Here is a 25704-nt window from a genome sequence, read left to right on the forward strand (position 1 = left end):
GACAGCCTCTGAAATCATTAACCAATCCTGTGTGAAGAGGAGGAGGAGGAGGTGTTAAAGCAGGTGCTGCTCCAGCAGGAGCACCTGTGATGGAGGAGATGATCTGTTATCAGCCCGGGCCGCTGACCTCGCTCACCGATAACCTCTTTATTGGAGCTTCAGCTCCTGTAGAAGCTCCTCTGCATGAACAGGTGTCCTCACCTGCAAACAAACTGGAAACGAGTTCAAAACTAAAGAAGGTTATCATGGAGACAGAATTCAACTGTTATTGTTTTCAATGACATAAAATGTTTTCTAAAATGACAGTTTTTACACTGCTTTTACTGTGAAAGTCAAATTATTTGTTGTAATATGAAAGTTTCTCTCTTAATGCAAAAGAAGCCATCAGATTTTAAAATAAAGATTTAAATAAATATTTAAAAATATTTAAAGATTAAAACATGTGTTTGTCCATCCCATCACATTAATGTGTTTCTGCCAGCCATGTGGTGTTATAATCCAGGGAATTGTATCCATCTTCTTCACCTCATAACTGCTTTTGTGTTACCTGCTGATAGAGTGGAACTACGCTGCTCTCACAGCTGAATATGACATTTAAACGTATAACAATATTAAAATAAAATTAGTGTCAAATTTGCAAATTATGTTTTATTATAGGTCTTTTATGCTATTAAATAAAAATTATGTTTTGGGCTTTGATCAGAAATCAAACATTTCCAGGGCCAATGCGTACAGTCTGGATTACCTCAGCTGAAAAGTAGCAGACCTCGTCTCAGACTGTGTGAATGCTTCTATTTACAGATGATACATAGTTTTATACTCACTTTTTTTTATTATTCTTGTTATTTCAGTGGGTTTTTTTCTTCTCATACTCCTACCTTGCCACATTTCACAGGTAAATATTTTCTGATTTTACTTCATTATGTTTGCTTCCCTCTGTTAGCCTGATCTGTTAGCCTGCTGACCTTTTCAGGTTTCTGAGCTTTCAGTTTCTGTCTGCTGGTTCTTATTTATCAGTGCAGAAAACTTTGAAAATAAATACGATAGGCATGGGTAAGGGCTCAGTGATTATGATTTTGGTTTCTAAAGATTGTGAAGATATGTCATAAAATATTTATGTTCTTTTTGCACTCATTTTTACTGTGAAGCTTGTATTTAATTTCCTTTACAGAACTGCATTGTTACTGCTCCCCCCAAATCCAGTGTCAGTCATAGTTTATTTTACTTCCTGCCAAGATGACCAAAAACAAAGCCTGAATTCAACATGATCTATGAGGTGAAGGAAAGCCCCTGGAGAGCCAAGAATCTAGCAATGGAAGTGATAGCAGGCAGTCACCTGTGCAGATCTTCTGTGATTCACAGTCCTCAGCCTTCTTTGGGTTAGGCCTAACCCTGACCCTGAACCCTCATCCTGCAGTGGAGCCTTGTCAGCAGGAAGTGGTGTTTGAATCAGACACAAACAGGCACTACTCTGCGCCTAGACTCACCTCAAGATTATAGTTTTTATTTATTTATTTGAATGATATTTAAAATTCTCCCTCATAAAGATGCTGTTACTTTTTAGGTTGAATGCATGTTGTTTTGGCTAATCAGTAATCATGTTAAATAATCAAGATTCCAACTACAGAATAAAATCAACTTAATGATAGTTTTCATCTTAACTGAGAATATAAACAGTTAATAAGCGGTGAATATTTTAAATATGACAGAGTTTGTTGCACTCTGATCAAGTGTGTTGGCTGTTAAGCCTTCACCAGTCTCGTCTGTGACCTTCACTGTTTACATTTACATTCATTCGTCCAATCAGAGAAACCTCATCTTATGGGGGGGGGGGGGGGGGGAGAGCAGCTGTGGAGGATCTGATACTGACCTGAAGCAGACTGAACCTTTCACTGTTTCTGAATAAAATGGAGACAAACTATTGTGATTAATTATGAGGCTGTGGTCGGTCATGGCCTTCCTGAAGGATGGACGGCGATGAAACGCCGCCTGTTATTTCCCCTCTGTGGGACCGGGGGGGTTGACTGGGCTAAGTAATGACAAAATGAGCACCTTCAGTAGACTCTGGCAATGAAAAAGCCTGCCCTCATCACCCGAGTCTTTTGTTGGGAATTTTATTAGCACTAGCCACGCTAAAATAACCTGTTAACACGTATCATAGTGCAGCAATAATAACCTCCTCAATCATATTTTAAAAGTCACGTCAAGGCGGCCCGCCGTAATTCATCTCTATGCAAATACCCCTGTGTCAGCCCATTAGTGTGCTGCTACAGGGCTTTTTATTAAAATGCATTCTCGCCGCTCTCTTCCTGCTCAGGACTAATAAAACACGAGCCCTGTTGCACAAGAATTATTGCAACTATTAGGGTAACATATGGACAGCATGCACTCTGAAAATAAAACCAACAGATAAAGTGGCAGGGTCGGGCTGGGGAGCAAACACTTAGGAAATGGCACCGCGGTAATAGATGGTGCCCAAGCTGCCTGACGCAGGCCTGGGAATCAAAGCCTGATTATACATTCATTTGGGAGGGGGCTCCCTGGTATAACCCCCCACCGCCACCTCCAGCCGCTCCTCAGCTGGCATTAGTGCCATCACAGAGTGTTTCTCACTCATAAATATTGCAGACACTAAAAAGGTAATAAAGTGCATCGGGCCTTTAATGAAATTAAAACAATGGAGATGGATTCATGCGGTGATAAACAGACGTGTGACGAGCTGTGGGCCCGTTAATGCAGACACACTATTTGTGCAGCAGAAACATGCCGTCTGAGTCACGCTTTAATGATGTCTCAGAGGAAGGGAGATTTTTTTTCTCAAAGCCGCAGGTGAGTACGGGATAAGGTGTAGCAGACTCCAACAAACTTAGTGATCAGTTCAGCATCTAAAACTAACCAAGTCATTTTAAGAGCCTTAAACCTGATGACCGAGTTAGAGGACAAACAAGGATACAGAAACAGAAAGATCCCAGCAGTCGTCTCCACGTTGTTACTTTCTGTCAGGTCAAATAAAGGTCATCTTCATGTGACTTAAAAACCCGGCGCTGTCCTTCTTTTAATTTCACACCTCCAGAAATGAGCTGAGTTTTCTCTTTACTGCAAACAGATGTGGGCAGTAATACTGGACCTTCTTCCTGTTTTTTTCTCTCAGACACATCTGACCAATCAGCAGGCTGATTTTTTTTTTCTGCGTGAAAAGAAAAAAAAAAGCTCAAAATTTACAAACTCACTTGATTCAGAGCAGAGTGGACAAACTCTGGGGGGAAACGCCCAAATATGTGCACGAGTTAATGCCGTGAATACATGAGCGCAGTTTAAATATGACACTGGCAGCTTTGGAAACACTTTTGTGACGTCTGAATGTTAACCACGTTATCTTAAATGTGATTGGTCCGTTTCCTCACTGCATCAAAAAAAAGTGGCGATGTGTTTTTCCGGCGCATTCCACTAGCACTAAAGCTAAAGCTGATTCTTATATAGCCCTTTTCTACTTAAGCACTCACAGTGCTTTGTACAACATGCCTCATTCACCCATACAAGCACTTTTTCTACCTGACATTCACACAGATTCACACTTGCTGTTAGTCCGTTAGCTACAGCGCTGCTTTTATTGTTTACAGTTATTTATTTTAACATGAAGCCACACACGCTCAACACTAAACCACAACGCTGTCAGAAAAGTAGAAAAATTAAAGGAAAAACTTTGAAAATTAAAACTAGACTGTCACTTTATATAAGCCACATTCACTTGTTCAAAGACTGACCTGCAGAACCACAGCTGCAATATATTTACCAAAGATCAATAAACCATAATCACATTCAGCTCCTACAGGATACATTTATTAAATATTCATTGGCATGGAAGGGACCACTACAGGCCTGGGGTAACCCTGCAGGACAGAAGTGTTGAACTCATTTGACATGGTGCAACTTTTACATAAAGTTCTTTGAAGGTCATGAATACGTGAGATGCGTGGATGGTCATGCTATCTGTTGGTTTGTTTTATTGTGAAGAGCTCCGTGCTTTAATTTGGCGGGTTAAATTCTCACAACAGAGGCGTGTCGCTGCAGACTCACCTTGCAGCGATGAAGAGGTGATTCAGGCTCTGATGACTGTCTGTCATTTAACGGTTTATCAAAGTCAGAGGATCCGCCATGCTTGTGTGGACGCCGGATTTTTCTGTTTTATGGACTCATTAATTTCTCTGGGACCATTAGCCTCCACGCACATCTCTGTTTTGACAAATGCAGCGAGTGAACTGTGCACACAATGTGCTTCCTCCTCCTGCACTGAAAGCATCACATGATAAACAGGAGCGCCCATCAAATTACCCAAATGTGTTTGTGGGGGTGTCCGTCACTCCATTACAGAGAGGAGCTCTCAGTCACCGTGGCGAGCGTTTGACACATGTGACCATCAACGAGGTTTTCACTGAGCGCCTCTGAGGGGAACCGCATTAACATGACGCGTGGCGAAGAAAAATGAAGTCACAGGAAGCGTTATCTCATCTCGGCGGCACGTTACGTTTCATAGATAAAGAAGTGATGTCGGAGAGGAGAATCTTTTCTTTGCAGACTCAAGCGCCGCGACCATCGTCATATCTTCAGGGTCCACATCTCTAAAAGCATCCAGCTCTCGCTTCGTTCAAGGGCCATTCCTGTCTCTGATTTGTCCTCAAAGTGATTTCACATCCCTACAAACACGTGTGTTATGAAATAAAAAACTTTTTTGTTGATTCTTGGATTTTAGTTTAGAGCTGCAAAAGTAATCTCTCCAGCATGTTCTGGATCTTCGTCATAGGCCAGAGGCACCCAGGAAGCATCCTGGTCACATAACTGAACCACTCAACTGTTTCCTTTCAGTGTTGAGGAGAAAGAACTTAAGAGTAAGTTCATATAAACTCATGACCGACCTTCTCCAAGTCCCCTACATGAACTGTTGGGTCCTGTCCAGCTGACTCTCACATACCTCAGAATGATTAAGAGTGGCTCCATTCTTCCCTGACCAGGACAGAAACCACACCGAACTAAATTTAAATAAGCTTTAAACTCTGGGTGTGTGAGGGTTAGAAATTCCAAACAAATATCTTCAAATTCTTCCTTTCCATAATAAAATCATGATGCTGGAGATATCATCTGTTTCTCTGTTGGCTGTGTCGCTGTCGCTGTCTTCCAGTGACTGGTTTGATGTATCGTGATGAGCTTCATGACTTCTTCCTAACTTCTGTTGTCAGGAAGAAGAAAAATCTGACACAGAATATAAGCAGACGCATGCTGGATGTATTTCTCTAAGATGAAGTGAAGTCATGTTCAGAAAAGCTTAAATGTGTATTCTGTTGATAATGAGTTGGTTTAAAGTGTTAAAAGTGCTGAAAATCATGGTGTAAAGAATAACAGATTCCCTCAAATTTTTCAGTCGATGACCTTAGAAGTCAGTTTTAGATTAGAATGTTTTGTGTTCTCTTAAGTTTTCATAAAGTTTTTCTTCCTTTTAATGATTCAGATACAAACCATTTTTTCTCAATGGAAGTCCTAACTGATATTAAATATCAGTTAGGACTTGGTGTTAGGCTTAGGTTTAGTCTTGGGTTTGTGATGGTTAAACTTAGAGGTGAGAGGTGTGCGTGTTAGTGCCTCCTCTTGCACACAGAGTGGAGCAGCAGCAGTCTCTCAGAAAGCAACTTTCAGCCAAAATCAACCGAACAATCTAAAACTCATGGCGCTAACTGTTGTTCCCACCAAAACACCTGCTATGCTTGAACATGGTTTTAAGTTGTGTATGTTTGTGGGCGTGGCCTGTAGGTACTTGCTACAGGACCATAGAGACCCACCTCAGAGAAACAAGCTGTCCCCAAAAACTTCACAGAGTGAGACGGTCCTTAGAAGGAAAATGTTTAACTGAGCTTTTCGAAACTCTCAAACGTCACTTTCTGCATTTCTCGATCACATGTATACACTGCTTATCACGACTGGTTCTTTTATACACGTCACCTGTCGGTAAGGTGTATTCTCCAGTGTCATTAACGTCCTACATGGAGAGCTGTGCAGCTGCACTGATGATTATCATGTTTCTGTAAGCAGACTGTCTCAGCTCTCAGAGATTCTTCTTCTTCATTTGTGTGAATTTACAGAGACTCTGCTGCTTTGAGTCGATTCTGAGGTCACAGCTGTCACCTGGGCAGGTAACTGTGAGTATGCAGGGTCGTATTGATATTTAGATTTGTTGTTATTTGTGTGTCGAAGCTTTTGTCCGGTTCCTTCGGTGACCTTGTCTTCTCCCTCGGACGCTTGCTCAGGCGGATCCGACCCACCCAGCCCATTGTTTGGTTTATTGACTGACCGCCGGCACGCTGCTGCACCTCCATTGGCTTAAATGGGTTTTCATTTTTTATTGGCAGGCCGGTGACGGCCTGTTTTTCTGGAGGCTCTTTACACTTTAACAGCTCGGGGTATCAAAATGTCTTTTACAAGCTCTCGTAAAAATCAAACAAAATGAAATAAAATCCAAAGCGGGCACATGGCGAGCTGTGCTCAGCACAAAACAGGTCAAGTATGGAAAGAAAGTGAAGAAGTCGAGCTTGTGGGGACGCTCCTGTGTGAGCAAGGCCTCCAGAACAAATTTTGTTGAGTTTCTGTCATTAACAGTCCAGCGGCTTATCATATTCATCTTTCAAAAACGGACCAAGAATCAAGATTTAATTGAGAATTAAATCCAGTTGTGACTGCAGGATCTGTGATTTATAAGTCTGTGAGGTAGCTTCAATGAGTTTGATGAACTTTTGCTTCTTCCAGTATCTCAGGTGTGAAGATTTGCTGGTTTTCTTCAACTAAAATGTAAAGAAACTGTAATGAAATTTATTTGGCACATGGTCAGAAGAAGAAACCATGTTTGGGCCAGTCACTTTGGCTTTTGTGGTGATTTAATTTAAGTGAAGATTCTGGTTTGTACCCATGTTACTTGATACAAACCGTTCCACTATTTTCACTGCTCTATTATTTTACTCATCATATTAATATTATATACAGTAAGTCTGATGATGATTGCACCACAACACATTTTCTTTGTGTGAAACTTTAGTATTTTCACACTATGTCAATTTTATTTACTTCAATTTCACTTTACTTGTAAAGCACAAAATCACAGCAACAGTCGTCTCAAGGTGTTTTACTCAGTAAAAACCCTACTATATCCTGATGCTTTACTAAAACTGAAGTATACCACAATTCAATGTAAACTAAGGAGGGTATCAAAAAGACTGTTATGAATTTCATAAGATGGGAGGAATTATCCATAGAGAACAGAGCAGTTTGTGTATCATAGTGTAAACATGTTTGTTTCTGCTGTAAGTCTTAACATGGAAGTCTATGACTCACTGCTGGAGCCCCTGCTGGGCATTAGAGGAACTGACGTTTTTTTAGGCCCATGATGGAAGCTAGTTTCATCTTTTCATATAAGAGTCACACGGGGAGTTAAATTTTTTGGTTTTAATGTTTAATTTATCTTTAATTTAACAAAACAGCAACGGTGGGAATGCTGCACCTCTAAAGCCTCAGATGTGTGATTATTACCAACTAAAAGTTGTCATTAACAGTCCAGCGGCTTATCTGGATGTCTGGGTGTCCTCACACGGTGGGTCCACAATGGCTTCACCTTGAGCTTCGGTCGGGAAACGACAGCAAGCTGCGGCACTATTTCTCGGCTCTGACAGACACCCTGACAATAAATAACTCTATGAAAAATGAGGAGGGAGGGAGAGCACAATAACCTGCTGAACTTGAGAACCTCTTCTCATCGATTATGGAAATCCCTCCGCCGCTGACCGGGGCTATTATGAGTCTTAAGTATTGATTAAATACGCAGAGGAAAATACTTTGGCAGTTAAATCAGACGCTCATTTGATTAGCTTCCTCCCTCGCCGCCGCTCAAAATCAGCCTCAGTTTAAAAGGATTTCCTGTTTTTGGGGAAGAAGCTGCGTTATCTAGAAATTGAATTAACCCTGTGGGGTGACCTTGGCCGGGTTAAGGACCTCTGATCTTTGATCCAGGGGAGCGTCTGGGCATAAGGAAAGTAAGAGAAGGTTCAGACCCCCATGCACTTAAGCTGCTCCTCATCTCTCGGCCCTGGAGTTCGGCGCAGATACATCCGATGATTTGGCGTTCGGATCAATAGTCTCTCTGCGGCTGACTTCATAAGTAGGTCATAAGAAGCATTTTGGATATTAGCGCCGGGCAGACGAGGCTGGCTGGAGTTCACGCTCCCGCCTCGGCCTGGAAGAGTGAGTCTGGGCTGACGCCGAGCTCACAGCGTCGTGGACACTTCCATCAATACACAAGGACATCGATGGCTTCCTCCAAACCTGCTGCATTAATGGCAGGGCTTCTGTGCAGCAAAGTGTCAACTTTTAATGGATGAACGTAATCATTGCAGCCCTCACAGAGCGACGAATGAGACGCCTTACAAATCATTTAACTGCTTTGAGCACTCTCTCATCAGCGGGCTCTCACAGAGCTGGAGACTGAGGCACGGGACTGACCCAAACCATTACAGTAGATCTCACTGGAGTCACACTTTAAAGCCCCTCAGTCCCTCCTCTGTCTGACTATCTCCCCTTATAAACAGAAGGGGTGGGGCTTCTGTGCCTGAGATAACTATATAAGGGATATCCCCTATGACATCATACAGAGCCAAGAGTAGAAAAAACTGTGATAAACTGAGCACACTGAGTCTGGGCTCACAGGGGTTACTGTTCACACTGAGCTCATTATTAGAAACTCTGCTCATGTTTAACATGAACGTCGAGCACTGGAGCAGATTAATGGGAACACCTTACAGAAACGCAGTTAATACAGAGTAACTCTCCCAATACTGAACGTGGCACCTGCTCAATAACAATAACAAACGTATAAAATGATTCGGTGAGTGAAATAATTAAATTCAATAAAGCAAAAACCTCTGGAAACATCTGGACTGTTGCTCTCCGATCTCAGTTGGTCATGATTGGACTGTATGTGAAGCAGCGCATTTACAGTTAGTTATTTTTAAGGATGGGAGGCTCACTGGGGAGGCAGCACACGTTCGTTACTGCAATATTTATTGTCACAAAGTACTTTGCAAATCAAATATTTGCAGAGGAGAAACAACACGAGGCTCCTTTCCCCTGCGTGTAAATCTGCAGGAACAGTCATATGAATCCTCATTTGGTTCTCGTGGACGTTTTTCCCAAACTGAAATCTGCTCTGTTAGATTATAAATGAGTCACGGTTCTTTTTTAAGTGCTTTCCCCATGAAACAGTCGAGCAGCTTGAGCTGTGTCATCGTTTTTGATGAACACTTATTGTGATTCTCTCCTTGGGCTCCGGTTCGGACCGTCTGGAGGATCTTTGGGCTGATCGATGGTGTGCTGGTTTCCTCACGCTGCAGAAAGCTGGACGTCCGGCTGAGAGCACACAGGAGCAGAGTCAACACGACCCCGGCACTCTGATTTATGAGATCAGCCCATTCATGCCGCAGGTCCCGCCTGGGAAAGTCGGTCAACATGACAGAAAGTTGTCAGCTCGGTGCAGATGGAGGCCGGGACGGGCCGCTCAGCACAAGGCTCGGATTGTGCTCCTTGTTTTCTCACTTCAATTCACTGCAGCACCACAATGCTGTTTTCCCATGCTCGCCAAGGCCCCACGTTTGTTTAGTGATGTCACAACTGGGCGTTAATGCCTCTTTAGTTATGTCACCCCGAGCTCCTCGGTTAACCCCGTCGCCTCCAGAGTCGGAGAAAGCAGCAGCTCAGCTCTCACAAGCATGCGGATCACAACCTGCTGACTGCAACAAGGCCTCCCAACATCCCGATTCCGCTCACACACGATGAGGTAAACGTTCCAAGCGCCGTTACTGACAAGTCCTCCCATGGAGCGATTAGGAGCAGCGCCAGGAGGACCCTGTGCTCCTCTGTCTGTGTGAGGGAGCACTTCCTGTTCCGCTTCATTAAGGTGAAGCCAGACTTTATTTAGGAAATATGCAACTAAACAACCTCCTCACACACACACAGTTTTGAATCATTATTTTTGGGATGTCCATGTACCAGAATTCTGTTATTCAGTACTAGAACCACTGAAAAGCCACAATTTAAGTAGCAAATACAATAGAAAAATGCTAAAAAGATGAAATGGTTTTGAATCAGAATAAAGTTTCTCCACTCACAGCTGAACGTATTACGCATCAGATCAGTTTGAGGAGTTTGAATTCTGGCTCTTTTCTAATGTTTCCTGATAATTGACTCAAAGACTCACTGATCTTTGGTTTCTAAAAGAGCACTGAGAGTTGAATAAAACCAAACGCTGTCCCTGGACGTCTAACTTTGACTGAAAACATCTCCCCCTCGCCTCCTCTTCAGAGGAGACTCAGCAGATTTAACCCCAGACCCTTCTTACTGTCACAGATTTCTAACCCCTGCATCACTGTGCCACCCAACTCTCTTCTCTCTTCAGCCGCTTGCTTACACTAAAAAATACTCTTCAGGGTCAATAAACACAGAGACAGAAACACGTACATGTGTGGAAACTCACTCAATAAGCCTGCCCGGTAACAGCAGCTCAGAGAAGAGTCTGTCCGTGTCCGGTCGGTGGTTCCTCACAGAACAGCGAGTTACACTCTTTTCATTAAACATAAACTTCTGTCCATGTTAATGTGAATGCCTGTTTACATGTAGATATAAATATTTAGCTCAAACATTGCCCTATATTTTGCAGTGTTTCTTTACATTTTCCATAAAGGTTCATTCACATTATGCAAAACGTTAACAGCAGCTAACAGTGGCTGACAGCAGCTAACAGTAATACTTCCCAACAGAAAAGTTCAGCCTATAACAGCTCTCCTCAGTATGGCTGAGAAGCGAGTTTCACTGAGTCTTTGACTCATATCTGACTCCTTTCACAAACTTTTACTGCCTCCTCCAGAGTAAACAGACGTGGCTGCTTTTCACTCAGCATTGACAGCTGAGGTAAACAGTGGACTGAGAGCCTTCCACAGACAGCAAAAAAACTCAGAGTGAGCAGGGAGGCTGTCTGTAAAAGTCACGGCACTGATGTAGAATGTTTTTGGATCTAAAAGGAGCTTTAACATTTCACGCATTTACTGCCTTCAAACCTGCTTTTCCAAACTTAAACTAATTAAAATGTCTGATCATGTATGTCATTAAAATAAATACAGGAAACAGTAAATTTGTTGGACCAATTTTTGTCAGCGAATCAATCCACATTTTGTTTCTGTAGTGAGTCTTTGGGGCAAAAAGTCCAGATAATCACCCTCTAATATGTAAACAGTTAGTGTATGTATTCATAATTGGGTCACCTGGTTTAAAAATATCAAATATGTATGATAATAAAGTGAAACCACAGCCTGTGAGTGCAGTCATACTGACGTGCTCAGCGCAGGTTTTAAAAAGAAACTCAGTATTTCTAAACAGGAGAGAGATGTGATTGTAATTCAGCTGCAGCCCTGCTTCACAGACCTGTTACTGTGTGTTTGTGTGTGTGCGTGTGTGTGGAGGATAACCCCGTTTGATGGCGGCTCCTCTGAAAGGAAAATGGATCGATCTTTAAGTATTTAATTCTATGATGGTTTCCTTTAAGAATCTCCATCTGGGCCATTATCATTAGAATTTGTTTATCATTAAATTATAAATTCCTCATCTGTCCTTAAGATGATGCCCTAATCCAATTTCTAATCCTCCAAATGCAGTCCTGCCCCGTGCACTTGATATATCCGTCTTTATTCTTTGTGACTTTTAACCTTTTTTTCTGCTCTGAGTTCAGAGCAGCAGAGCAGCACCGACAGGCTCGTCTGTGCTGCAGCAATCTGAAGCTCAAATCATCTTTATGTCTCGCTGCGTTCAAGCTCACCCTGTCACAGCAGGAGAAATGCTTCATAAACAAAATTATTATTATTGTTATTATTAATAGTAGTAGTATTATTTCTTTGGTGTTAGCTCAATAAACAATAACATTTACTTTTTCTTAATTGTGATTACATAATATAATACATTTTTAGATGTGTCCTTCAAAGAGTACAAATGTCCAGAATATGAAATATAATATTTTTAGCCTTCATCACTGAAATGGTGAGCAGAGACAGATTCTCTGTAAGGTGGTTTCCTGCAAAGATTTCAACGTGTACGAAAGGTAAACTTCATAAAACGTCTATTTTAATTCTATAAAGAGGTAAGAATCAGAATCAGAATACTTTATTAATCCCTAGGGGAAATTATTTAAGTAACAGCAGTGGATGGGTGGGGTGGGGGCCTTCACCCGTCTCTTTGTGTTTCAGGAGCCCAAAGAGCTGCAGCTGTAGTGGTAGGAGTGGTGCATGATGGGTAACTACTGGTTAAAGGCACGCTTTAACACCACACCCTGCTGGGAGACAAATTGTTACAAATGAGGATTTTTTCCACTTTATGGGATTACAAAGGGGCCCCTGTGAGGGGTGTCAGAGGGTGGAGGGAGGAGCTAAAGGGGGTCAAAAGAACAAAGAGACAATAGGAGTCAGTGTCGGGGTGTCGGGGTCAGCCCACGAGTCCAAACACACCTCAGACCCAAAACACAGCAAAGAGTGAAACCATTTTATGATTTATTAAAGTGAAGCAGAAAAAAAATCCTGCTCGTTTTATTTATTTATGTTATCAGCTGGTTATCTCCCCGTGACCACAAGAGGTAGTTTAGCTTCTGCCAGAACTGCAGGATGGGTTTTTACCATTACTACTTCGATATTTTTATCAGACGTCATCGAACACTCACAGGGAGTCTAAAATAAACTTCGTCTTTTATTCAGTGAAGCTTGAAAACAGCGACATAAACGCAGTTTATTGAGCTCAGATCAGCCGAACAGGACTTTTCTCACAGACTTTTATCTAATCAGGCTTCAGAGGAGTCGCTCCCCGATGGACAGGAACAGTGAAACTGATAAACTAGAACTTCTGAAACCTGGAAATAATGTCATTGTTAATTTTATTTTTATGGCAATTTTTAATAAGAGCAAAGCTGGTTTAAAAAAACAAAAGAAGATAAACAGTAAATCAATAAAATAAATACAGTAAAGTTGACTAAAAACGAGCTAATTTTTTTTTACATTTACTAAAAAATATGGAGCAGCAGGTTATTCCTGGCCAGGAGCTGCAATAGCAAAAATCCAGTCCCCTCTATGCTTAAATGAAGACTTCTGCTGTTTTGAGGTCGCATGGTTTGACTAGCAGCTTTTTAAATAGCTGCACATCAAACCATACAAAACTTTAAAAGTCAGTAAAAGAATCTTAAACCCAGCATGAAAGAGGAGGCACTGTAAACCTGCTAAAACCGTAGTGTTGAGTTCATGTTTCTAATACGTAGCCAAGCGTATCATATTTGATACATGTGTTTTTGTGAGTTTGGGAGACTTCTACATCATCAGCGTGACTTTTTTACCCTCAAAAGATGATAGAAATTGCGTGAAACATTTTTAATGACTAAATTGCCAAAATATTGCTTATGTAGCAAATGTGGTTCAAATTAAAACCTCAATATGCAGATTAAAATTTTATATATATTTTTGTATATTTTGCCTCAAGGTTCAACAAACACTCCATTATCCAAAAATTTAAGATTTGTGGCAGTTATTTCATGGTTCAGGTTTTAAAGGGCTAAAGTCATTTTTCAGTACAGTATTAGACGCATGGGTCCAGTGACATCGTTTCTTTGTTTTTGTTCATGTGAGTCTCGTAAAAACTGCACAGAAGTGGAAAATATTCCACTTGAAAGCCTCTTTAGGAAATGATCAATGGTTCGAAGCCCTCTGTGCTCACAAATGAAGACACTGATGTAAGGAGATGTTTCCGGTGCACACCAGCGTGCTGATGTTCACTCTTCTTCCAGTGATTCCTGAGCTGTCGTCCAGCCTGAATAATTAAGTATGGTGGAAATGCTGAAGCTGAGAGCCACTCTTCACGTGTTCCCCACCGATTATAGTGACTCTATAAAGTCTGGTGACCTCACAGAGTCTCTCATTTACAGCCAATGACTCTAAGTGTGTCCAATCCAATCCGCAGGTATTTATTGAGAGAGAAGCGCCCAGACGCTCTTTGAGTAAATTGAAATCGCCGCCCTCCCGTGGGACTTCATTTCATTGCAGATCCAGCTTCAAGAGGGGGGCCTGCAGGACCCTGAGTGGACTAGATCCATTTATTGAAGAATATAAGCATATTTATACATCACTGATGAGCTTCTTACCAATCATTCCTTCTATAAAGAGGCCTGACTCTGTCTCCTGTCCATGATTTTTATGGACTGCTCATTTGTTTTTCCACAGATGCTGTGAAGGAAATGGATTCCTCTTGTTTTATATCAGTCAAAACCCCAAAACTAAACTTATTCATGCCATCTCAGTGAGATTAAAATCCCTTTTATAAGTGACTTGAAAATAAGAAACATTCATAAGAACGAAAACATCGATTCATGAAGCTTTAAGAGCTCAACGAAGGAGTGAAGAGCTTTAGTTTGAGGACAGTTTGGATTTCATTCTGCTTCATGCTGCAGTGGTGAGTCAGTCCCAGGAAGAGACGCTAATCCCTTTAAGGTTGCTTCAGGAAGAACATCCAGAATAAAAACTCCACCTGCTGTGGTGACCTCGTGTCAAAGAGAGCAGCTGAAAGTTGGAAAAACTGGCATCAATTCTGTTTGAAGTGTGTTTAGTACCTGATTTATTCCGTAGAATTTCACATTTTAAATATTTCCTGCATTTAAATGAGAGGACAGATGTGGAGGAGCTGAAGCCTCAGCAGTGCAGCATAATAGATGAATGATATGAACCATGATATGTATTAAACCTGTCACAGCTGATGGAGCAGAGTGTACAGTGACATAGAGTGTTTCACTGCTGTAGTGCTGTTTGGCTGTACAATAACCTAATAAATCCTGTGATAGTCAGAGCCAGAATCTTTGTATCTGTAAAAGATACAGGTGCTGTTTGGTACAGGTATGAGTAACTTATAGATACCGATTCTTTATGTATTTAAAATCACGTGCTAGTTGAAAAAAAAAATCGAAGGCACAGTTAAGGAGAATTAAGAACTCAAGGTCTGGACTACATGCAGCATGTCTTTGTGCATAAATAGGAAGCATTTTAAATCAAGGCTTCAGAGGAAGGATAAGGATAGAGATCACTGGGGACTCTGAGAGATTTAAACAGCTCTTAGTTTCTGCCCTGGATGACAGAAAGTGTAACAGGAACATCCAATCAAAATCCTAGAATTTCATTGTGCACCAAAACTGTACAGTCTCTTAGTACAGTAACCTCACAGCAGCCATATTATTGGTCAGATGCTGTCATTAATAAGGCTCCAACAGCACAAACAGAGTCCAGAGGTCCAATTCAGGTGAAGGTAGCAGACAGCTAGCAGCTACAGCCACCTGTGTGACCACAAATATAATTTGAACATGGATAAAAAGTAGAGGATCGATAATAGAGCCCTGTGGAACACCAAGGCATGTGAGGAAGCACTCATAGTGATCTCGGATGGTTACGGCATCCAGACAAACTCTGTTTTGGATGTAAAATGCTTCAGGTCAGACCTTTAGAGACTCATTATACATGTGGACTCATGTTCTTTAACATAAAAATCCACCATTTAAGTTTATTATTAATATATACAGTATGTCTGGTGCTGATTAAACAACAACACTTCATTTTCTCTGTGTGTAACTGAAGGTTATCTTTAGTATTTTTATGATGCTGACACCATGTCACATATTCAGATACTTTAGAAAAGTACAGTTCACCTGCACAAGAATCTGCAGCCTTTTAATGTTTAACTCTAAATAAATCTTCTGTTTCTGCAATATGTAGTGATATTGTGATAAATGAAAGGAGTGACAGAGAATGAGAGCAAGGATTACGAGACTGCAGGGCATTTCCCACTGCTTTCCCTGAAACAGCATTAGGAGCGCCAAAGAAGCTGATTCAGTTTTAATTTAGTGGCATATGAAACGTATTTCCACACAGCTGCTGAAGCTGAGGCCGACTGGCCTGAGCTACACTTGTCACGTGACTTTGAGCCAGTTTCAGCTTATGTGAAGCGTGAGCAGGTCACATGAGCCAGCGGGAGTCCTGCTGGGCAAATAAATACAGTGATGTAATACCCGCCCCTCCATCAGCTCAGGTTTAAAGACATAGTTCATTACCAGAGAGGCACTTTAACCCCACAGCCACGTCTGACAGGCCGCGGCTCGATGATGACCATAAATCAGATAATGATAAATGCGCCTGATTGGTCTTTGTTCTGAACGAGCACCGTGCTGTGTTCTAATGCAGAAAGATGGATTCTTATGTAAAAATCAATGGAGGATATTCTGCAGAAAGGTGTCAGCATTTAGTGTTATGGATCCTTTCTGACGGAGAAGCAGCTGCTGTTTTAAGCTCAATAGTTTTGTCAATCGATAAACGGGCCACTTCTTTCACCATCTTCCCTTTTCTCGCTGTATCCGTCTTCTCGAGCACACTTAGATGGCTAACGTCCAGCTCTGAGATATTCTAATGATGACTCTAAATCACGTTTATCCATTTATTGCTGATCGAGGGGTTCCGAGCAGTTTCACGTGCTTAAAGGGAGCAGTTTCTATTCTGCCGCTCAATCATGTCGTCCAATAAACGTCAGGAAAGGGAAAAACTAAAATCTCAGAGTCATGCTGACATCTTTTTTATGTCCGAGTTCAAAACCAAGAGCTTCGTTCAGGGATATAAATCCTCACTGGCTGGAAGATGAGAAAATTAATTATGGACAACTTATTTCAGGTGGAGTGTTTTCTGCTTCTTGCTGTAAATTATTTGTAGAGCATGTATGAAGGCACTTTTCATCATTCAGTTCATTTAATTCACTTATTCCTCCAACTGGAAGACAAACAAGCACGAGGAAGTTGATTAAAAGAAAATTAACCGATGTCTTTTTTTGTGTGTCTTTTTTTTTTTTTTTTTTTTTTGGCAAAATTAAAAAATATTTCCCGCAGCTCCTGAATGTTGGAGTTTGGGGTTTGCCTTTTTCATGGGCCCAGTCTGGTTTCTTGTTAGGGACTTCAGAATGGAAAGTGAAGTTTGGCATTTATCTGCTTCGAGTCCAACACAAACACACAAATTCAAGGTTGGTGTATTCCTGCCTCCCTCTTACAATGACCAGCCTCTCCAGCTGAGCCTGAGGACTGGGACCCAGGTCAGCTGAGCGATGTTCAGCTTGGTTATCCACAGATTGTAGATACAGTCGCTCTGATGTCCTTGGGACATAGAAATGAAAGGATCACTGAGAAGAATAAACCGGGATCCCATCCAGAGAGAGGGATACTGCACAGAAGAATTTTTACTGTTTTACAGAACCTAATGTCATCTTTGACACTATACAGAAAGGCTGGTCATGTATTTTGTTGTGTGTGACTGTGGGTTGTCTGTAGACATTAAACACCATGTAATCAATAAGACTGTGTTTCAGGAGGATGCTCCACCCTGTCAGCCATTTTTCCTGGGTCTGTGTTTACAACCTTTGAAGCCATGTGAGTGTTTGGCTGTTCATTAGCTGGAATACTTTAAAAGTTCAGGCAGATTTGCATGAAAATTAGCCGGTGTATGATCTGAATCCAGGAATCTGTGGAAAACATCTGTGAAAACTGAACCTTTGCTGTCACATTTTTATAAACACACTTCAATGACACACTGAAATGAGGAAAAACTGTGAAAAATCATCTTGATGTGATCGTGAAAAAATCCCAAACTATTCCAGGTCCAGATATTGTTCTTAGTCCAGAGGCTCTGGTCCTGCATGCCGCAGACAATACTAAATATTAAATATTTAATAGTCGTTGGCTTTTCTGTGTTTACTGTAAATGTACGGCAGGTGTATTTTTATTTTATTCAGTCTCAGTCTTATGCAGGTGAACTCTGCACAAACCCTGATTTTCTGCTGTTTTATGGACAGAGTGATTCATCAGTTAATGAGGAAAACGGTCATCAGCAGCAGGTTTCCTCAGGCGGGGGGACAGCAGAGTCCAGGCTGAGCTGATGTCCCCCCGTTATTGATCCGAGAGCCTTTTAAACCTGCTTCCTGTTCAGATTCCTGCCCCTTCCTGTGATACGCTGTGAGGGCTGCAGACAGTCGGATGAAGACCTTAATGGTGCAGAAACCTCCTCCTCCTCTCTCCTTATTGTTTCGTACAGGCAAACAGTCCGATCTCAGATTGATTACGCTGCTCCTCTCCATTGATTGTGCTGCTCTCCCTTCAAGTGTGCCGAGGAGAGAGAAATGACACAAACACTTTGATTCCTATTTGTATTTATTCTCCTCTCCATGAAGAGCTGAAGAATAGTTTTTTATTAATTTCATGGATTATTTGCTCATTATGCATTAATCATGGCTCCCCATCTGGAAGGTGCAGGCGCAGCTCTGTGAGAAACAGCCATTCTGATCTCAATTAGATTCTGCCGCCGCTCGCCATCTACCCATAAATCACTTCTCCAAAGTGAAATTAACAGTTACTGGAGCGCATTAATATCCACAGTCAGGCATGAGGGGGGAGCAGTGACTGGAACCAGCCATCTCTCACAATGTGAAAACATCATTTTGTTTGTGAAATATCAACATTACACGCCGAGGTCTCCCTCCCCCTTCTGTAGTGCTGATGCTGACAGCCAGAAATGATGGCGTGGAAGACAGGAGGTCTCCACTGAGCACAGACGGGCTCACGTGACCTTTACTTCTTTACATCGTGGTGATTACTGTTGAGGTCATGATAAAGATATCACAAAGGGAAATTACGTGTGATGATCCCGACTGTCCTGTAACTACAACACAACCTACTGTAGCAAATATAACAACAATAACTATAAACAGTTCTGATCATTGTTTAATCAACTTAATCATTTTCAAGCAATATTAACAAACATCTCCAAATATGGATGTAGTGACTGTAACATCACCCGTCAGTTATTGAACCTCTGAGCTGAGCGTGTTGGTCGGCATGGTTGGCGGCGGATCCCTCATGTAACCCACACTTTATTTCGATTGGTTCAGTAATTATTACTGACGTTGTCACAGATGAAGACACCACACGTGGAAATAAAAAACATGTTAAAGTTAAAAATGTTGAGTTAGTTTCTTATATAAATGATTGTATAAAGTATTTTGATAATTTACTTGTTTTCAAGGGATAATATGAATATTCCTCAGGGACACACCTTCAAATATGAGAGTTTGATCTACTGTAACTGGCTGTGGCTGCCTGATGTGACCTCTTGTGGGGTTTTTTTTGTGTTTCAGTACTTCTGATGAGCCCTAAAAAGCACAGATGTAAACACTGCAGCGCCACCTGTTGGTTACTGAATAAGCGAAGGGTGGAGCCAAGCGAGGAAAAAGAGGGACATCTGATTGGTTGACATAAGTTGTCCTGAAGTGGAAAGAAGAAAAGTTCATAGTCAGATTAATGTGATTAATTTACAGAAAATTTGGAGGTTTGATGACGTAAAACAAACTGTGGAAATTAATTTAATTATAATAACAAATATCAGCAGGTTATCAGATAACAATAAAAAGAATGAAGCCTGAATTCCAGGTTCCTTAAAAGTAAGCCACAGTCACATCGCAGGCTCTAATTAAATTTTACGGTCTCTAATACATTTTTAGCCATGTACCAAAATAAACACATGTCTTTAATGGTGGTGGTGTTTGGGGGAACGTGGCTAAGCGCAGTATTTATGAGCCTTAATGGGACCCTTCAAATAAAAAAGGCTCAGGCTGCAGCATGCGGTGCTCTGGGCCCTGATTTAAGACTACAGGCAGGTATGAAGCAGAGAAGTGTCATTAAAATCACACCCGTCACTCTTCAGCGCCTCTCCATCCATCCTGTCAGTCCGGCTCTCTGAGGGATTTCACTCTGTGGTCTTAGCCAGAGGTCAAAGGTCGCCCCCCGTTCCCCTATCAGGTCTCCCCTGAGTAATTTCCATTTTAATGTCACACTTCCAATCTATCAGCGCTGTGATGGACATCACACAGAGGGTTTAAGTCTCCTTCCCCCGGGCCCTCGCTGAGCAATGCAGCCGTACAGTCAGAGGCGCCACTTCCTCTTTCTGTGTGTTAACGTGGACATTACACTTTAAAGAGTAATCATGATAAATCCTTGAAATAACCGCTGCACAACACTTAAAGGACGTGTGGATACGAACACAGAGGAGCTGATTTTAGTTTCATTTTAAAGACACAACACGAGTCTGAATGAATCATCCTGGTTTATGTTGATATAAGAGATCGTGCTGTGAGCACATGTCAGAAACTTTGGACTCAACATAAATATTTAATGAATATTTGTGAAGACCAGCATTTTCCCCAAAACACCAAGCGCAAAACAAGAGGGTGACATCTATCTTTCACAGCATTTATGACCATCTGATGGACATTTTACCTTCTTAACAAACCTTTACCAGCATGTTTGGTACGTTTCTGTTCACGCTGACAATGAAGCAGACTGAAAACCTGCAGCTAAGAAGGGGGGAGGGGAGGGGTGGGAGGCAGGAGGGAGACTATAAAAAGGAGATAAAGAGTGTAGAGATGGAGCTGGAGATGGATTGTGGGACTGTGCAATTCCCCAAACTCTGATGATTCCTGTTCTTACATCTGTCAGGATGTGAGCAGCACAGGAGGAGGAGGAGGAGGCCCCTGGACTCCCCATACATAATTAATGACATCATTTCAACTACACTATTGACTAAACAAATGCATAAATCACAGAGGCCCAAGTCAATAGACACGGAAACCTTTAATCATGTTCTAAATAATGACTACTGTTCCCATAATTATTTCCAGCTGCTGATTCAGATTAACGGGCTGTCAGGGTGTGATCGGAGCGCAAGGAGACGCGAAGCAGCCGCCGTCACGCCGGGCCTCCTGTGATTGACAGTGGCGGTGGCGGCGGCATCTTTATGTGGAGTGGCAGCTGAAAAGTGGCTGTCAAAAAATGCAGTGGATATTTGCTGTTTTGTTTATCAGCCGGCCGGCGCTGAATAAAAGTGGGGGAACATGTAGAGGCTGTCCTCCTGCCTTTTCATCTGCTCCCTAAATGGGTCTGGGGATTGGAGAGTGCAGTTTATCCCCTCCATTCTGCCTGACAGAGAAACCATTTAAAGCTCACCGCCGAGGAGACAGCAGTCTGTCACCGGAGACAGCGCTCAAATCAACTCTTCACATCGCTGCCTGCTGCCTGCACATCACCTCGTTTATCCCCCTCTCCGCCCGCTTTATCTAAAGCCCCTCTCAGACCTGCAGCCTGCCGTGCAAACGTGACGGAGATTTAACACGGCGGCCCGAATAAACACTCACTTGTTTTTTTATTAGACACAATAAGTGTGTTTTTTATTCCCACTTTAGACGCTGGTCAGCTCTGAAAGGTGCTCTGGGTCAGTAATGAAGCCTTCAGGCTCCAGATGAGCTTCTGAATTCTGTCTGTAGGAAGCGACAGGACAGTTTCACCATAGCCTGAACACCACAGATGGACACAGCCACATCACCAACTGGTTTCTGCATGGCTTCATTTTTCAGGCTTTCTGTTTGGTCAAAGCACCAGACCAGAGGGAACAGAGTCTGCCTACATGTGCAGTTTTAGAGATTTTCATTGTTCTTCTAAGCCCATTCAAGAAAATGACCCGGAAAACACCTGCAGGGACGTTCCTGAAGTCAGGGGAGACACTGGTCTCCAGGCAGCTCTAAAACATCCTGATACTATTTATTCGTATCTAAAGACAATCTTAGCAAGCAGGTATTAAACTGCCAGGAGCTCCGCCCCTGACTGCGGCCCAGTCCATCTTTAATGTGGGCTCCATCACCCAGAGGGGGCCACAGAAGGCTGAACCTACGTTGCACAGCAGAAGCTCTGCTCTCTTATTTTCTGCACCACACCTCATCCTTCCAGCTCTGTCTGAGCCGTGTGGGAATCCCTCAGATGGCTGAATTCGTGTCTGGGTGAGCTGTATCTTCACGGGTTTTCTTTTCCGGTCGTTTCATGTTTGTGTTCACGTCTTTTCTATGTGACTAACCCGTCATGAAAGCAGGGAGCCGCTCCTGTGAGGAACTCTGAAGAGTTTTCTGTTGAGGCAACATGAGAGCGTGACAGGAAGGAGGAGTGAGCAGGACAGGTTCATCTGCTGGGAGACAGACAGAGCTCCCACACTGGGTCAAACAGTCTATAAGAGAATGTAAATGAAGTAGCTTGTGCCAACAAACCCGGACTTTCTCTCCATCATGAATAAATATTAGTGCTTCTCAGTCCGTTCTCTCCCACAAAGCCCCGGGCGCCACGTCACATTCCTCACTTCCTGTTGCTACACCGCGTCTTCTGAGCGTGGAAACATGGCAGGAGGGAGGAGGGAGGGTGAGCCGGGCCTGTTATCAGAGAGCCTGTTGGATGACAAACACAAAGTCATTAACCTGCGACCCGGTCAGTGGAGAGGGGAGGGAGGAGCGAGTGTTTGGAGAGGAGATTCCCTGAGCTTCAGGGAGGCCTCACAAGGAGACCGACTCGTCAAACCGAAGGAATCTGAGGAGACCAAACCTCACAAACATTTAAATCAGAGTTTTCAGTCAGTGCAGGGAAGAACTCGAGTGTCTTTACGGCTGTAAAGTGCACTAAAAATAACTGCAACTGTGACATGTCGCCTGCTTTGCTTTGAGACAGTCGAGTCTGCTCGGATCACTTTCAGTAAACAACACAAACTTGTGTCTTTATGGTAAATGTGGACATCAGATTTTAAAGGAATTACAGTTTTTACTTCAAACACTTTAAGATTTATGCTAACTCACATCTTCACATCAGTTCACCAAATACAGTACTGTACCCTCAGGTGACCTCACCAAGAGGAAGTGATGTCATTCATCGTCCATCCCTGCAAAAGCTCTCATCTCAATTTTGTTATGAAAAATATACATTTCTCCTCTATGAGAAGTTTGATAATTGAAAGAACATCCTCACAGACGTTAATCAAATATAAAACAGACGACGATGTGTGACAGCAGATGTTCAGTTTGAAAGAGGTTAAATGCACTTTTGTTTGTACAGCAACAAATCACTGCAGCAGTCGCCTGAAGGTGATTTACACTGTAAAGTAAAGACGCTACAATAGCACAGAGAAACTGTAAGTATGAAACTAGGTGCATTGTTAGTAGGAATAACAAAACTTCAGATGTCAGCGTGTTTGTGAAGTAGATTCAAATATCACTTTGTTCTGTTTCACCGTATACAGTGAAACACTGCACACCTGCAAGGTGCTGTCTCATTAACTTGCTGATGTCACAGCTTCTATCTTCTTCTTTGCGAATTTATCAAGTTTATCATGCGTTAGTGTTATGTTTTATATTCACTCGACTTTGGTGAATATGAGCTCATTGATTGGTCGGATAGTCAGCAGGTGGCTGAGAAAGCGGAAGCAGAAGCCATGAAAGCCACATGGTGTTTGTTGGTGATGAATCAGGATCCAGGAGGAGGAAACTGGTCTGCTGGTTCCAGCGTGGCGGGGGTGAAAGGAAAGCTTTGAGCAGGGTCTCCGTGGGAACAGCCGGTTGGTGATAAGAGTGCAATGACTGGCCTCCGAGTTTAAAGATCACACACTTAATCACTGGTGGCTAAAAGAGCGCTCTGGTTCTCTATCAGCAGCTGCAACTGCACAGTTTCTCACCACCGTTTATCTCAGAGCACTGCTTCCTGACAAATAACCTCTCATTGATAATATATGATTGATTATTCCTAAATATCTGTGATATTTCTTAATGTGGCCCTCTCTGTGAAAACTGCAGAGACAATGATGGGAATGAATCCAGGGTTCAGCACCTGAACTGGAACGAACCGAAACTCGGGTTGTGTGCTCTGCAGGCTCCTTTAAGGCGTCGGTGTTAAAGACGCGGACAACAGGACTTTCTGTCTGCACTGCATGATGAATTTTATAAACATGTTATCGTGTTGTCAAAGAATGAAACCCAGTTATTGCGGTCACAGCCGGAAAGATGGATGATGAGAAAATGCCGGTGATGTCGGTGTAACTCAAAGCTGGCGACGCTCCAGCCAGATATAATAATGGCTTTTAATGGCTGCAGATTAATGCACATAATGAAAGCCAATCAATAGCAATAACCCGCAGGGAGCTGAGAGGCAGACACGTCCTCCCACCTGCAGCTCGTCAGCACAAAGTGAACCCGTGACACGTTTTTATTTACACCTCAAACACATCATTCGCCTCCTCGGCTTCACGTCGCTAAATCTGCCCCCTCCGGCTAAAATGTATTGCCATTTAAACATGACAAAGAGGCCATCGGGGTGGCCATTACAATAATCCATCATGTCTACCAGTGGTTGGATCCAGCCTTGCGGTAAATCCAATCTAAGCAGGGTCAACAGTGTTTTTCCTCCAACATGGCTGATGCTGCTTCGCTGTCATCAGTTAGCTTTTGTCAACACGAGGACACCAGAGATGCATTAATGCTGCTGCCTGACAGCCGGCAGACACACGGACATCATCTTACTGTTAAATACCGTTACCCAGCATGCAGCAGTGCTCACCATGTGTGTCACTGTGACCTTTGACTTTTTTTTTAAACTATGGCCTCATTTAGATTCAGTTCATCCCCAAAACACTCATAAAAACTAAAATGATCTCATCAGAAAGTGTTGAACGTCATCATCACTTCCTTCTCCATAAATCTGAAGCAGTTTCCTTTCTTTTTACTCAAATCCATACAAACACAAACACAACGACCTAAACGTGTTCACTTTTACCACCTTAAAAGTGAACACGAGTCCTTACAGATCCTGATTTGGATGAGAGGGCGGAGTGCTAAATTATCTACATTTGATCATAAAAATGATCAAATGAAGGAGAGATTTACTGGGGGAAGACACACGTAAACTGAAGCTGACAAAATTAGGAGAGAGTTTTCAGCTGGGATTAAAGGCTGTTAGTGAGGAAGATGAGCTGATGTGAGGAGAGAGATGAGAACACCCGTGCACCAATGACAGACAGAAACATCAATTTAAGAATAGGTTTCACTGAGTCAAACATAGAACAAACTGGATGTAATTAAAAACATGACTTTCTGAAAATACACAAATAAAGAAACGGTTTAACTTTAGTTCAAATCTTGTTTTTGGAAAGTGGCTTTAAAAGAGATAAAGAGTTAAAGAGATGATGTTGAAGTTTGTTCCCTGAAATTTAAGATATGATGCAGGGGCTCAGATCTAAAGTGGTAATGAAAAGTGTAACAGCATGTGAGCCACAGACTGTTTGGATCATTACAGATACCATATTAGTAACAATCAAATAAATTCTTCGAATTACACTCAACTAAACCGGAGCTCAGCCTTCTTGAACGCTGTTAGTACAGCAACCTCACAGCAGCCATGTTGTTGGTCACATGGCAAAATGCTCTAGATGGTAGGGCGCTGCTACAGCCACCTGTGTCACCATTTACCTGTCAGTCAAAGAGGCCACGCCCCTAATAATGCAAACATTAAACCTTAATACAGTTTAAACAGGTGAGTAGGAATGGGAATCGAGATACCTTAGAATCGTCTGCCTATCGATCCAGCTTATTGGTTCGCGCACGCTCTCTCAAATCAGCTGATTTCAGTTCGTGTGTCGGAGGAAAACAGTGGCACAGTCGCCAACGTGG

The 25704-nt window shown here is 42.4% G+C and overlaps 1 long non-coding RNA gene across 1 annotated transcript; it reads right to left on the reverse strand.

Annotated features, from left to right (window-relative positions):
- Positions 1–20570: 20570 nt before the first annotated feature.
- Positions 20571–25679, reverse strand: LOC309712214. The gene is made up of 3 exons (XR_014278207.1): positions 25594–25679; positions 22270–22443; positions 20571–22131 (listed from the first exon to the last, which is right to left on the reverse strand). It is a non-coding gene; the product is annotated as an uncharacterized lncRNA (long non-coding RNA).
- Between the last annotated feature and the right edge of the window lie 25 nt (positions 25680–25704).

Source organism: Aulonocara stuartgranti, assembly GCF_965226115.1.
Source record: "Aulonocara stuartgranti genome assembly, chromosome: 7".
NCBI lineage: Eukaryota > Metazoa > Chordata > Actinopteri > Cichliformes > Cichlidae > Aulonocara > Aulonocara stuartgranti.